This window comes from Desmodus rotundus, chromosome 13, assembly GCF_022682495.2.
Source record: "Desmodus rotundus isolate HL8 chromosome 13, HLdesRot8A.1, whole genome shotgun sequence".
Lineage (NCBI taxonomy): Eukaryota > Metazoa > Chordata > Mammalia > Chiroptera > Phyllostomidae > Desmodus > Desmodus rotundus.
The window spans coordinates 34099334-34104888 of NC_071399.1; the positions used below are offsets into that span (position 1 = coordinate 34099334).

The 5555-nt window shown below is 36.3% G+C and overlaps 1 pseudogene; it reads left to right on the plus strand.

Moving 5' to 3' along the window:
* The first annotated feature begins 1185 nt into the window (after positions 1–1185).
* On the plus strand, positions 1186–1648 carry LOC112321545 (ubiquitin-ribosomal protein eS31 fusion protein-like; annotated as a pseudogene).
* The last annotated feature ends 3907 nt before the right edge of the window (positions 1649–5555 follow it).

Consider the following 5555-nt stretch of genomic DNA (forward strand, 5'->3'; position numbering starts at 1 on the left):
GACAGGCAGATCTATTAACTACAACGTGTTGGTTTCTATATAGCCAGAGTGAAAAATAAAGATTCTGAGTATTTGGAAAAGTACAAAACTTACATATTGGAATGTGAAGAGTTTTGCCTAGGATCCTACACTTTCTGAAAAATTGTATTTTGTGTCACTTTTGTTTGAAACATCAAACATTTGACTAGTTCAGTGAGTGTTTCGGTTTCCATTTATGTGTTTGGCTGTTTAGAGTTTCTTATTGTTCAGAAAACACTATGGAAAAAGCACTATGGAAAGAAAGCATATGAACAATCTATTTGATTTCTACTCTGCAGAAAATTCTGCTATGGTGAAAAACTGAGTTTGAGAGGTTCACAGAAAGGTTTCATAAATTCAAGAATTTTCAATTTAGCTCCATTGGCAAAAAAAAAAAAAATTCCTATCTTTGTGGAACTCACAGTCTAATGTAGGGAGGGAGGGGAAGATAGACTATAAATATACTAAATAAGTTCATCATGTGTTTGAAATATTTTTAATGTGTAATATGTCATTTTTATATGGTTTATTTGATATTATATTAAGAATTAAGTGTTACTAGACAAAACAGAGCAAGGCTAACCAGAACATGTGGTAGAGGTGGGAATGTATTATTAAAGAGGAGAGATGGAGGACTCACTGAGAAAGTATAGTTTAAGCTAATACTTGAAGGAGGTAGAAGAACTGGTCATTCAGATTTTGGGTGGAAATATGATTCCAGGCAATGGAAACATGAGAGGCATTCTTAGCCATTTTAGGAATTACAAGTTGGTTGATCAACTGCACTGGCATGAGTAGGGGAAGAATTAAAGAGATACGGTAGAGAAGCAACAGGAGGCTGTACTGGGTTGGGACTTGTAGATTATGAAAGAGAATTTGGAGTTTACTCTGAATGAAATGGGAGAACATTGGATAGTTTTAAACAGAGGAGCCCCGCCATATGTTTTATTGGCATCCCTCCACTGCTGCATGGAGAAGAGGTTGTGAGGAGACAATGGTGGACGTGGAGACATGTTGTTGGGGGACCGCTACAATAATCCCAATCAGACATTATGATACTCAAGTATTGCAGCAATGAAGGTAAGGAGATGTGGTCACATTTGGATATATTTTAAAAGGGCAGACTCTCCCTTTCCGATCCACCATCTTTGGTGGAATCTCTGCCAGATGCAGATTTTCGTGCAAACCCTTACGGGGAAGACCATCACTCTCGAGGTTGAACCCTTGATTACAATAGAAAATGTAAAGGCCAAGATCCAGGATAAAGAAGGAATTCCTCCTGATCAGCAAAGACTGATCTTTGCTAGCAAGCAACTGAAAGATGGGCATACTTTGTCTGACTACAACATTCAAAAGGAGGCCACTCTTCATCTTGTGTTCCGACTTCGCAGTGGTGCTAAGAAAAGGAAGAAGTCTTACACCACTCCCAAGAAGAATAAGCATAAGAGAAAGAAGACTAAGCTGGCAGTCCAGAAATACCAAAAAGTGGATGAGAATGGCAAAATCAGTCGCCTTCATCATGTGTGCCCTTCAGATGAATGTGGTGCTGGAGTTTTTATGGCCAGCCACTTTGACACGTTACTGTGGCAAATGTTTGACTTATTGCTTCAGCAAACCAGAAGACAAGTAATTGTATATGGTTTAATAAAAGACATGAAGTAAAAAAAATAAAAAATAAAAAGGTGAAGCCAACAGAATTTCCTTTTGAATAGGATACAAGGTGTGAGATGACCTGTGAAGTCAAGAACAATTCCAAGGTATTTTCAGGGATGGAGTTGATGTGAACTGAGAGGGAAGGAGCAAATCAGCAGGTTTAGAGGTCAACCTAAGCATCAAGTTAGTTCTTTTTAAATTAAAAATATGAGAAATCATTTGGAAAGCATCACATAAGAACAAAAATTAAGAAAAGTCTTGCCCTGTTTGGACAAACACGTGCATCTTTATTTAGAATAATATAGGGAAATGTGCTTCCTTTTGATGTGTCATTGTGTTACAAGATCTTTTTAATGTGGTTCTTCTCATGGAAACCTATGAGTGACAGGGAGTGGTAGGTTTAAGAAATGTTTATGCTTCTTGGTTTTATTTATCCCAAGAAAGTACTAAACCATATTGAGTTGACGATTATTCATTTAGTGTTAATAATTTGGAAACTCAAAATTTAAGTTTCATTGTTTCAGTACTATTAATTTATAATCCCCATAAAGTCATAGATATTATTTGTGTTACATTATATCTGATAGATTTTTTGAAGCCTACATTGATTTCAGCTTCCAATACCCCAGGGCCCTTCTTTTCTGCCTAATTTCTATAACTCTTCTTACTCTTAATGTCCTCTGCCATCTTCCATATTCTTCTACTCCATGACTTCTCATGTTCTACCCTTACCATTGGGAAGATTATATATGTACCTTTGGTTTTAAGCCAATTGTAATTCTTTGGAAAAGGTAGGTTAAGTAGAACAGGAAGCATTGCATCTAATATATAAAATTAACGACAGGTTATTTAAAGTTTATATATATTTTTGTTATTTTTGCATGATTAAATTCCATTCCAAAATCAAGGAGACACATGTCTAAGCCATGCAGTAAGTTAAATCTCTAATTATAAAAATACCACACTATTCAGATCCTTTGCCCATTTTTTCAATTGGGTTATTTGTCTTCCTGGAGCAGAGTTGTGTAAGTTCTTTATATATTTTGGAGATCAAACTCTTGTCTGAGAAATCATTGGCAAATAAATTTTCCCATACAGTTGGTGCCCTTTTCATTTTGCTAATGATTTCTTTAGCCACGCAGAAGCTTTTTATTTAGATGAAGTTCCGTTTGTTTATTCTTTCCTTTATGTCTCTTACTCTAGGGGATATATCAGTGAAAATATTGCCGTGTGGAATATCTGAGATTTTCCTGCCTATTTTCTCCCCTAGAACTTTTATGGTACCACAACTTATATTTAAGTCTTTTATCCATCTTGAGTTTCTTTTTGTGTATGGTGTAAGTTGGTGGTCATTTCATTTTTTTTTTCATGTAGCTGTCCAGATGGCCCAGCACCATTTGTTGAAGAGTTATTTTTACTCCATTTTATGCTTCTGCCCTCTTTGTCAAATATTAATTGATCATAGAGACTTGGATTTATTTCTGGACTCTATATTCTGTTCCATTGATTTATGTGTCTCTTCTTATGCCAGTACCAGATTGTTTTGATTATTGTGGACTTGTAATATAGTTTTATGTCAGGTATGATGATTCCTCCTACTTTGTTCTTCTTTCTAAAAATTGCTGCAGCTATTCAGGGTTGTCTATGGTTCCATAAAAATTATTGATATGTTTGTTCTATATCTGTGAAATATTTCATTGGTATTTTAATAAGTATTGCATTGAATCTACAAACTGCATTGGATAGTATGAACATTTTGCTGATGTTACTTCTTCCAATCCATAAGCATGGTACATGCTTCCATTTATTTGTGTCTTCCTTAATTTCTTTTTTCAGTGTTGTGTAGTTTTCTGAGTACAGGTCTTTTACCTCCTTGGTCAGTTCACATCAGTCAGAATGGCCATCTTAATCAAATCAACAAACAATAAGTGCTGATGAGGTTGTGGAGAAAAGGGGACCCTAGTACATTGTTGGTGGGGATGTGGACTGGTGTAATCACTGTGGAAAACAGTGTGGAATTTCCTCAACAAACTAAAAATGGAATTCCCTTTTGACCCAGCAATTCCACTGCTGGCATTATATCCTAATAATCCTGAAACACCAATCCAAAAGAACCTATGCACCCCAATGTCCTTAGCAGCACAATTTATAATAGCCAAGTGCTAGAAGCAGCCTAAGTGCCCATTGGTAAATAAGTGGATCAAAAAACTGTGGTACATTTACACAATGGAATAGTATGCAGTATAAAGAAAGAAGGAGCTCCTACCCTTCATGACAGCATGGATAGAACTGGAGAGCATTATGCTAAGTGAAATAAGCCAGACAGTAAAAGACAAGTACCATACGATATCACCTATAAGTGGAATCTAATCAACAAAATAAACAAACAAGCAAAATATAACCAGAAACATGAAATAAAGAACAACTGACAGTAACCAGATGGGAGGGGGGAGGGAAATAACGGAGGAAGGAAGGGAAAGGGTGGTCAAAGAACACGTGTAAAAGACCCATGTACAAAGCCAAAAGGGGGTAGGATTGAGGGTGGGAGGTGGTGGTGGTGGGAAGTTGTGTTGGGAAATTGGAGGCAACTGTATTTGAACAATAAAAAATGATTAAAAAAAATACCACATTATAAAGCTACTTAGGACATGGTACTGGATGGGGTGAAGTGGGTCAGCCATGAAGAGAAGGGTGTATTAGTTTGTTAGGACTGTCATAGAAAATAGCACAGATTGTGTGACCAAAACAATGTGAACATTCCCATATTCACATTATCATTGTTTCACTTCTCCCACAATTCAAGTAATATTGGGTTTTTAGGGTATAATGATACAATTTAAAGGAAAAGCAACTATTTTCTATTCTGGAAGGTAGATGTCTGAGATCAAAATGTCAGACAGCTGGTTTCTTCTGAGGCTTCTGTTCTTGCCTTGTAGATGGCCATCTTCTCCCTGTGTTTTCACATGTTGGTGTGTGTGTTTGTCTGCCTGTGTTTTAATCTCTTCTTGTAAGGACACCAGTCATATTGGATTAGGACCATGCATATCACCTCAGTTTACCTTAATTACCTCTTTAAAGGCTCTATCTCCAAATACAGACATATTCCGACCACTAATAATTAGGACTTCAACACATGAATTTTTAGACGGACACAATTTGGTCTACGACAGGGAGAATGGGTTTAAAACATTTTACCTGGAGTGAAAAAGAGCAATCTAAAATGAAAGTCCAAGGCTCCAAGGAGAAGCACTTGGTATTAGGATTGTCAGGACATTTCCCTTTAGTATCTCGAACCTTCTTACACTGAGATTTGGTAACTAGAAAATCAGGTCATTTCAATCCATTTTTGAGGGACTTTGCTGTGTTTAGAGATCAGAAAGCATTTGAAGAAAATTTCTTAATAAGCAAAACTAAGGGGTTGACCTTTCATTAGCAACAGTAACAAAAATTCATAATCAGTGAAAAACTTGTTTTCTGTTGGCGGTTTGGCATGAATGCATAGTAATTCTTTCGACATTCCAATATTCACATTATCATTGTTTCACTTCTCCCACAATTCAAGTAATATTGGGTTTTTAGGGTATAATGATACAATTTAAAGGAAAAGCAACTACTTTCTAAAGCAAAAAATATTAACAACAACAACATTTTACATTTCAGTAAATTTCTTTAATCTCAAGATTAATAAAACACTGCTGGTCTTGGCCAGTGGCTCAACTGATTGGAGTGTTGTCTTTTGCATGAAACAGTTGCAGATTCTATTCCAGGTCCAGGCACATACATAGGTTGCAGGTTTGATCTCGTGGGGGTGTGAACACGAGGTAATCAATCAATGTTTCTCTCTCACACATCAATGTTTCTTTTTCTCTCCCTTTTTTTCCCTC